The 10211-nt window shown below is 47.6% G+C and overlaps 1 long non-coding RNA gene across 1 annotated transcript; it reads right to left on the bottom strand.

Moving 5' to 3' along the window:
- Positions 1-9389: 9389 nt before the first annotated feature.
- On the bottom strand, positions 9390-10130 carry LOC115272064. Its single transcript, XR_003900225.1, has 2 exons — positions 9894-10130; positions 9390-9515 (listed from the first exon to the last, which is right to left on the bottom strand). It is a non-coding gene; the product is annotated as an uncharacterized LOC115272064 (long non-coding RNA).
- Between the last annotated feature and the right edge of the window lie 81 nt (positions 10131-10211).

Genomic DNA, 10211 nt, shown 5'->3' with positions numbered 1-10211 from the left:
TCACTCACAACCAGTAAAGAAATTGGATCAGTAATCACAAATCTCTCAAAAAACAGGAGTCCGGGGCCAGACAGCTTTCCAGGGGAATTCTACCAAGCATTTAAAGAAGAGTTCACACCTATTCTTTTGAAGCAATTCCGAAAAATAGAAATGGATGGGAAACTTCCAAGCTCATTCTGTGAGGCCAGCATTCCCTTGGTTCCAACACCAAAGACCCCACTAAAAAGGAGAAGTACAGATCAATTTCCCTGATGAATATGGATGTAAACATTCTCAACAAGATACTAGCCAACCGGATCCAACAATACATTAAAAGAATTACTCACCACAATCAAGTGGGATTTATAGCTGGGATGCAAGGCTGGTTCAATATCCACAAATCAATCAACGTGATACCTCACATTAATAGAATGGCTCTCATCAGACAAAAGGTAGCAAGCGCTGGCCAGGACTCTGGCAGGAACCGTACACTGCTCTGGGAATATAAATTGGTATAGCCACTGTGGAAAATGATATGAAGCTTCCTGGCAAAATTAAAAATAGAAACACCATGTGGTCCAACCATTCCACTTCTGGGTATTTATCCAAAGACAATGAAAACAAAATTGTGAAAAGAGACCTGCACTCCCATGTTTGCAACAGTCAAGGTGTGGAAACAACAGATGTGTCCATGGACAAGTGAACGGATAAAAACAATGTGTCATAGATACACGGAATGAAATCTTGCCGATTGTTACGACATGGATGGTCGTCAAGGGCATTATGCTAAGTCACTAAGTCAGACACAGACAAATACTGTATGGTCTCACTTCTACATGGACTCAAAACCAAGCCAGACCGCGCTCCTAGACAGAGAGCAATAAATTGGTGGTTGCCAGATGGGTGGGGGAGGGGCGAGGCAAAAAGGGTGAAGGGAGACAGAAGATAGAAACTTTTAGTTGTAAAATAAACAAGTTCTGGGGATGAAATGTACCGTGAATGGTGACTGTAGTTACTCATACTGTATTGCATATTTGAAAGTTGCTAAGAGAGTGGATCTTAAGTGTTTTCATCACAAGAAAAAGAAATTCTGTAACTCTGATGAATGCTAACTACACCTACCGTGGTGATCATTTTGCAATACAGACAAATGTCTAGTCATTACTTGGTAGACCCAGCACTAATATAATGTGTGTCACCTATGCCTCAGTTTAAAAGCCTAAGTATTTTTGTAGATCTCAATCTCCAGGCCCCCTGCCCTCACAGGAGGTCAGTGGGTGAGGGCCGGAAGTTCTGACTTTCTAAACACTGGGTCTCCAGGCCCCGCCCCATTTTGAGGCTCTGTAGGGACCCTACCCCTAAGTTACTTATTAGCATAAACTCAGGTGTGCTAGAAAGGGGCTCCTTATGAATAACAAAGGAAGACACTCCTATTACTTGGGGGAAGTCCAAGGGTTTTAGGTGTTCTTGGCCAGGAACTGGGGACAAAGAACAAATATATTATTTATTATACCACACCTTCCCTCTGCTCTGCGGTTCTCGGGTTCTCGATTCGTTCTAAAGGGTGCTTCCCAAGGAACTTGGCTGCTTTCACAACAATGGCTGCATCCTTTCTTATTCAAGTCCTGAAATAAAAGTCCTTTTCTTCCTTTGATGGGCCCAAGTAGGTCAGGTGTCCAACCTTGGGAGGGGAATGTTGACCTTGGCAGGGGAATGTCGGGTGCTGATTAAAGGCCAGGTCCATGGTCTAATAATTGGGGAGGGGGGTGGCATTGCCATAATTGGCTTAGATTAAGCTGAGCCCACACCTGGGGAGCTGAGGGTAGGCTCAGCTTCTGAATCTTACAGGTCCTGGACGGAGGGGTCACCCCTGAACAATGTTGGGTTCCATTAGAGGGGGTGGAAAGGGGGGATGGGATCCCGATAGGCCACCAGCAGTGTCCACTGTCAGAAGCAAACACATGAAAAAGGTGCCATCTTGGGGCGCCTGGGTGGCCCAGTCCGTTAAGCATCTGACTTCAAGTCAGGTCATGATCTCACAGTCCATGGGTTCAAGCCCTGTGTCAGGCTCAGAGCCTGGAGCCTGCTTCTGATTCTGTCTCCCTCTCTCTCTGTCCCTCCCCTACTCATGCTGTCTCTCTGTCTAAAAATAAATAAACATTAAATTTTTAAAAGGTGCCATTCTGGACCATCTTCCCCACTTGACTCAAGAAACTTTACACTGCCTTCTCCCAACCTACCTCTTTAAGTTTTATTTTGAGAGAGAGAGCACGTGTGTGCAAGCCACTGAGTGGGGGAGGGGCAAGCGAGAGGGAGAGAGAATCCCAAGCTAGCCTTCCCATCTGCGCTGTCAGCGCTGAGCCCGACTGGGGGCTTGACCCCACGAGAGACTGTGACCTGAGCCGAAACTGAGAGTTGTTGGATGCCTAACCGACTGAGCCACCCAGGCGCCCCTCTTCCAACCTCTTTTTATCAAAATGTTATCAATGATGGAGTCAAACTGTTACCTTTAAAGGGTTCAGCAGAAAGGCCTTCCTTGGGAGAATGTGTTCCACTGCTCTCCACCCCCTCCCCGCCAGCTGTCCTGCTGATACTCCCCTGATATCTGCTCTGCAGACAAAGCCTGAAACCTGATCGGGAGCCTCACTGGCTGGACCCCGTTCCTCCAGCTGCAGAATCACGGGCTGGACTGGGCCAGTTTCCACCATGGGCATTCTTTGCTCTTAGGGCCCCTGCAGACACTTTTCTTCCTTTCTCCTAACATATAAACACATATAAAAAAATGCACACGCTGGGGCGCCAGGGTGGCTCAGCCAGTTAAGCGTTCGACTTCGGCTCAAATCGTGATCTCACAGTTTTTGGGTTCTAGCCCCGTGTCGGGCTCTGTGCTGACAGCTCAGAGCGTGGAGCCTGCTTCAGATTCTGTGTCTCCCCCTCTCTCTGCCTATCCCCCACTCATGCTCTGTTTCTCTCAGCCTCAATAATAAATGAACATAAAAAAAGTTTTTTAATGCACATGTTATCAAAACATGGCTCAATATATTTTCAGAAACAACACACCTAGTGGACCAGCACCAACTTAAAAAAATAGAGCATTACCAGCATCATATAAGCCCTTTCCTTATGCCTTTGTAGTTATCCCCAAAGATTACCACCACCACTTCTTTTTTCTAAATTTGTTTAATATTTATTTTTGAGAGAGAGACTGAGTGTGAGTGTGTCTCTCTCTCACTTGGGCAGAGAGAGAGGGAGACACAGAATCCCAAGCAGGCTCCCGGCTCTGAGGTGTTCGCACAGAGCCCAGTGCGGGGCTCGAACTCACAAATGGTAAGACTTGAACCTGAACCGAAGTCGGACACTTAACCCACTGAGTCACCCAGGCGCCCCTATCCCCAGCGCTTCTAACATGGTAGTTTTGCCAATTTTTTTAAACTTTATATAAACAGAATTATACAGTATGTACCCTTTGGGGCTCGTTTCTTCTCCTGGCATTATGACTACATACTATAGTGTGGAGCTGTGGCTTATTTCTTCTCCTTTCTACAGAGTAATCTATCCACCGAGCTGTTTTGTAAACATAAAAAGCCTAATGAATATTGTACAGTTCTCTGTAATCAGCAGGACTCATGAAGGAGCGTGCCAGATTTTTTTGCTTTTGCTTAGGATGACGGCAACTCACCACTTCACCCTGATGGATCCTGGTTATCACGTACCAGGGTGTACGGAGGAAAAACCAGGACAATGGACGAATCATTACACACGCGTGCAGTCTTTTGGGTAGATAAAATCTTTCGAGATGGGAATCATAAAGAAAAAGAAAAATAGTCTTCGTGGCAGAAATATTAGGGTCCTTACTGATCAGTCAGTCGATTTGCATTCATAGATCAAATACACAGCAAGGGTCCCTCAGATGCCTGGTCTTCAGTCTCTGATCCTCCTTCCTCCCAAACGGTTGGGTCTCGGCATCCAATGACAAGTCGGTGAGGATGGCCGAACCTTAGACGTTATCTTCTCTAGCTATGCCTAAATTAACTGAGTATAAAGAGTATAAATGAGCTTTAAAGAGTTAAGTGGCTTTTTAAAAAGTTTTTTAAATTTATTTTGAGAGAGGGAGATGGAGAGAGAGTGCGTGCACCTGAGAGCATGAGCGGGGGAGGGGCAGAGAGAGGGAGAAAGAGTCCCAACCTGCTGACAGTGCAGAGCCCAACTCCGGGCTCCGTCTCACGAATCCTGACACCATGACCTGAACCGAAATCCAGAGTTAGAAGCTTAACCCACTGACCCGCCCAGGTGCCCTGTGACTTTCTTTTTTCTCATAAGTGAAAAGAAGAAAAGAGAAACACTTTATCCTTAACACACTGCTCCAACTAACCACATGGGTTCTGCCAGAATATTTTCTCCTAGACCTGTGTGTGCAAATCCATATATGTTTATATATTTGTATATATATAATGTGTATTTATTTTTGAAAGAGAGAGCACGAGTTGGGGAGGGGCAGAGAGAGAGGGGGACAGAGGATCCAAAGTTCTGTCCGCACAGAGCCCAATGTGGGGCTTGAATTCACTACCTATGAGATCATGACCAGAGCCAAAGTTGGACACTTAACCAACTGAGCCACCCAGGTGTCCCAATCCATATATATTTCTATTTTTTTAATGTTATTTTAAATTTATTTTTGAGAAAGAGAGACAGCGCAAGCAGGGGATGGTCAGAGAGAGAGGGAGATGCAGAATCTAAAGACAGGCTCCGGGCTCTGAGCTAGCTGTCAGCACTGAGCCTGACGCGGGACTTGAACCCACGAACCATGAGATCATGACCTGAGCCGAAGTTGGACGCTTAACTGACTGAGACACCCAGGCGCCCCTCAATCGATATGGATTTCTAAAATGGATTTTATATCTATCTTTTCACAACTTTCTTTTTTTTATTTTTTAAGGTTTCTTTTTCAGAGAGAGAGAGAGAGAGAGCAAGAGACAGAGCGTGAGCAGGAGAGGGACAGAGAGAGGGAGACACAGAATCAGAAGCAGGTTCCAGGCTCTGAGCTGTCAGCACAGAGCTCGACACGGGGCTCAAACCCATGAACTGGGAGATCACGACCTGAGTCGAAGTTGGACTCTTAACCGACTGAGCCACTCAGGTGCCCCAACAACTTTCGTCTTTAAAAATAGATTTCGTTTTCTAGAGAAGTTCTAGCTTCACAGTAAACCTGAGGGGGATGTGTGGAGAGCTTTCATATCCTCCCTGTCCTGGCATACCCACGATCTCCCGGACTAGGGAGATTTACCCAGAGCCCTACATTTGTCACAGCCGATGAACTTGCACTGACATGTCAGTATCACCCAAAGCCCATGGTTTACATTCAGGCTTCCTGTTGGTGTTGTACATTCGGGGTTTGAATAGATGTATAATGACATGTAGCCACCATTCTAGGTTCTCACAGAGTAGTTTCACTGCCCTGCAAATCCTCTGGGCTCTGCCTCTTCATCCCTCCCTCCGGCTAACTCCTGGAAACCACTGGACTTTTTCCTGCCTACGTAGTTTTGCCTTTTCCAGAATGTCATATAGTTGGAATCATACAGGAGGGAGCCTTTCAAATTATCTTCTTTCACTTAGTAGCTTTCATTTTTCATGAACAATATGTTGAGCATGTGGTTCCAAGTCAATACATATTCCTCTAAAGCTTTGTTAATTGCTGTCTAATATTTCACCGTATGCTACATATTAACTTCTCTCGTGTTTTCAAGATTTGCTTTAATTCCTGGGTTGTTGTTTTTTCGTTGTTGTTGTTGTTACTAAAAATAGGGTTGCAGAGGACAACCTTATGGGTAAATAAATTGAACACAACTTAATTATGTCCCTAGAAGAAATTATGTTCCTAGATTTGGGGTTGCTCCTATGAACATAGGGAGCCCATTTCAAGTCTTTTGGTCCGTGTTGCCAAGCGGCCCTCCAAAAAGGTCATAACCAATTTATACCCCAACCAGGAGGGTATGTAGGGTGTATCCCCACACTCTGGCCAACCTGAAATAGGATAGAGATTTTTTATCTTTGCCAACTTAATAGAGAAAAATGATGCTTATTTTAACTTACATTTATTTGGGGATCCAAGTGTTGTGGTTTTTTCATCAAGCATATTGGCCATTTGTCTTTCTTCTTTTGCAAATTGCCTTTTTAATGCCATTTTCCTTTTTTTTCTATTGGGATGAGCATCTTTATAGTATAGACCATTAAACGTGTTTCTCCCTGAAGGGTAGTAACTGCTTGTAAAGACTCTCTTTTTGATGTCAAAAAAATTTCACCGACGTGTCCTCTGATGTCTGCTATACTTTTAAAATAATAAAACGAACGATAATAAGAACTAATATTTATGGAGTGCTTATTACATGCCAGATATTATGCTATGTGAAACAGCCCTATGAGATGGGTTCTGACATCAGTCCCACTGGACAGAGAAAGGGAAGGTAGGAATGGTTAATTTCCCCAAGGTTACATAGCTTGTAAGCGGCTGTGCTGGGATCCGTTGACGAGTAAAATACACGGTGACATTCGGCTTCTCTGAACTCAATAACATTTTAATATAAACTTAACATTTGTTCATCCTGAAAGTACCCACATTTACAATTCTGTCTCAGGTGAAAGTTCGAGGCATATGATCACTCTCTCTACAGGCAGTGCCTGCTGGGCATACGATTCAACAACTCCCTTAATAATTCTGTGCTCTTCCCCATTACCCCCACGATTTACTGTTAAGAACCACGTTGGACCTTTTATTTCTCAAGAAAGGGGCAAGGCAGGAACTCGCTCAAGGTCACCTATGAAGCTTATGGCCCAGCCAGGACTGGAACTCAGAGCTCGGGAGACCCAGCTCAGGTGACCGTGCCACCTGGGGCAGCCCTCTGATCAGCTGTCCCTCGGTTATCAGACGGAACAACGCAGGATGCTGATGGTACTGTCAGATTCTCATGGTGCCAGCCTCTAGGGAGACCAAACGGGCACAGATTCCCAGTCCTCAGTCCACGCTGGCCGCCGGGCATTCCAGGACCCTGGCACTCCGCCAAGGGTGAAAACAGAGCCGTCGCCTCCTGAGTTGCATTCTGCCCCCTCCTCTTGGGCTTGCATCTCATTGCTGGGTTTGCAACATGCCTAATCTCTGCATGTGCAGACTCACAGGAGCCAGCGAGAGGGAGCACTGCCAGCAGCTCCGAGTCCTCCATGAGGCCTGCTGACCACCCCTCCCCTAAGCGCCTCGTGGGGCAAACAGGTCCAGAACAGATGCAGAAATAGTTGCTGGAACTTCATCTGGTGCAGGCTTTACCGTGCCTGCTGAGATGGGCCCAGCGAAGGACTCGAGCCTGCAGTGTTCTCTCTCTTCCCAAATGGAAGTCCTGCTACATCCTGTCTTCTCCCTCCTCCTCTTCACCCCCACAGCCTCCAATCTAGACACAGGAGGGAGTTGTAATGGGCCTCGGCCATGCAAGTGAGGCTCTGTTCCGGTTCCCCAGGCAGCTGGAATCCTCTAAGAATGGAAAGAACATAACTGTGCAGTCAATAAATAAGTGTCCAATAATGAGTACGTTGTAACCCATCATGTTTCCCTTTTTGCTCTCGCTGCCAGGAGGCTCAGAACTGAATGGGTGGCTAGATCACTGAGCATCTTATGACAGATGCTTGGTATAATTGGCATCAATCTTTCTCCATGGAATCTCTGACCTGTTGAGTATGTGTTTGTGTTATAAATCATCACAATTCTTTTACCTGATGAAGGAGGGATAGAAATGAAAAGTTAAGACCTGAAAGGAAATGGCCGTTTGTCTCTCTACCTTGAGAGACAAATGAATGCTTTTCTCAGAGGGGATGGTTTTCCATTTAAAGCGTAGAAAAAGGTCTGCATGTCTCTTCCCCCCCCCCCGCCCCCCATGCCGCTTTCCTCTCTTCTCTCCCTCTTCCCCTCCATCCTTTATTCTCTTACTGTTGCCTTTTCCCTCCTTCCCCACCCCCTTTCTAGTCCATCTTCCCTTCATCACCCTCTCTTCTTCCTGCTAACCCTTTCCCTCTGGGTGGCCAGTTAAACACTAATACCCTTTACAAACCCGTAGCACTTGGCTCTTCCCAAGGTCTTGCCTCAGCCTTTATCTCATTCATTCCTCAGGGGGATAGCCTGGCAATTATGGTGATTTCCATTTTACCAAGGAAGACGCTAAGGCCTGGCGAGTTTAAGTGATGTTCCCATGCTCACAGCGGACGCTTTATGACTTCCTATCAGGTTCAGGTCCAGGACTCATGAGTTCAATCCCATTCATACTCTCCACTGGACCTCACTGCCTCTCAAAGCCAGCCTCACCCTCCGGGCCACCCACCTTGCCTACCAGAGATGATCGAGGGAAGATGATTCAAAACAATAACCCACCCATCTTGCCTTTGCTTCTTTCAGGGTTGAGATACTCAATGGGGCCAGCCAGGACGTGGGGGTGGGGAAGGGGGGTTGAATTGTAACATGGGTCCCTGGTCATTCATTCCTTTGGCAAATATTGAGAATACACTCTGTGCTGGGCAAGGCAGAGACGAGGATAAGGCAAGCAAGGCACCTGGGGTGCCAAATCCAAGGACACACTCACATTCAGGGGCCATTTCTGCAAGTGACTCTGAAGGCGGGTGCCTCCTTAAAGTGTATGCCCTCGCACCTCACTGGTCTTTCTCTAGCTCCTCCCCGGTTACAGTGGGAGGCACAGGTGCCCAGTGGTGAGCAAAAGCGCTGCCCTTGTGGAACTTACCATCTATTATGGGAATCAGGTATTAATAAAAAAAATCCTGCTACCGAAAGACTGTTCTAAGGGCAGACAAGCGCCCTGAGGAAAGGGACATGCGGCTGGAGAGGGTATTAAGTTGGGGGTGGGGGCGACAGGGAGGGCTGAAGGATGGGTAGGAGCTTTCCAGGTGTCCTCCAAGTGGAGGGCACAAGTTCATAGGCCCCATGGCAGGGTGGAGGTGGCACACAGGTGGCACACAGGTGGCGCTGGTGGAGGACGGAAGTGCCAGAGCAGGAGAAATGCAAAATGGTCCCAAGCAGTTTGTTTCTAATAACGTGCCAGACTCTGCAAATGATTGACTTAAAAAAAAAAAACACCAAACAAACCCTGTCCAATGGAGAGAATTCAAAGCCACCCCTTAATGAGGTCACTCATACCCACCTTCCCCATCAGCTTTCTCCATGTGCAGATATGCAGAGATGGTGCCTCGCTCCCCCCTCCAAACTCATCTTTGTCCATTTCATGCAGCCACACCTGGGACAGAATCTAACACGGGCTGCAGGCTGCATTCTCCAGGTGAACCAAGGGAGCACGGAGAGCAGGATACCCTGCTGTTCTAGACTGTTCAGGCCGCCATAACACAGTGTGATAGACCAGGTGGCCTAAAGTGCCAGACATTTATTTCTCAGGTTCGGAGGCTGGGAAGTCCAAGATCAAGGTGCAAGCCCGTCTTCCTACGGGAGAGTTCTCTTCCTGGTTTGTACACTGGTGCCCTCTTGCTGTGGTCACCTGGTGGAGAGAGCAAGCGGGCTCTGGTGTCTCTTCCTCTCCGAAGGGAACCAGCCCTTAGGACCTCATTTAACTTGTATCGTCTCCTTGCAGGCCCCTGCTCCGAATATAGTCACATGAGAGGTGATGGCTTCAACATATGAATTGGAGTAGGGAGCACACACACTTTCAGTCCCTTACACCTGCCCAGGGTCGCACAGCCCCTCAGTGGGATTTGAACACAGGCAGTATGTTCTGGCGACCTAGGCTTCTAACCTCCCCAGACTTCACTAGGCAAGATCTGTTGTGTGTGAACGTTGCCCCTCCAAGTGAGAAGTGCTCCTCAGGGCAGAAGCGTTCAGTGAACCTTTATGAATCCAGACGACCTTAACCCCCTACCTGGCAGCTGGACTTGTGGGCTGCCTTCACCCACCCCAGGGTGATCCTGGGGATCCTTCTGGAAGAGGCTGGGCTGCGGGTGTGGCATGGGGGTGAACCAGTCCTGAAACATAACTCTTGAATCAGGGGGTTCTCCTGTTTCCAGTTTACTGAGCAGGCCCCAGGCTCCAGTCCAGACTCTGTCAGGAATGACTGGGCGACCTTGGGCAAGTCCCTTGGCATCTTCCCCGCCCTAGGTTCCTGCCTCAGTGACCGGCAACCCCTGCCCCCTGACGGGTGGCTGAGGGCCCGCCACCTGGCATGGAGCGCCCCCCCCCC

Source organism: Suricata suricatta, chromosome 11 (genome assembly GCF_006229205.1).
Source record: "Suricata suricatta isolate VVHF042 chromosome 11, meerkat_22Aug2017_6uvM2_HiC, whole genome shotgun sequence".
In the NCBI taxonomy this organism is placed as follows: domain Eukaryota; kingdom Metazoa; phylum Chordata; class Mammalia; order Carnivora; family Herpestidae; genus Suricata; species Suricata suricatta.
The sequence above is the reverse complement of the archived record's forward strand: the minus strand, read 5'-3'. Positions and strand labels throughout refer to the sequence as shown.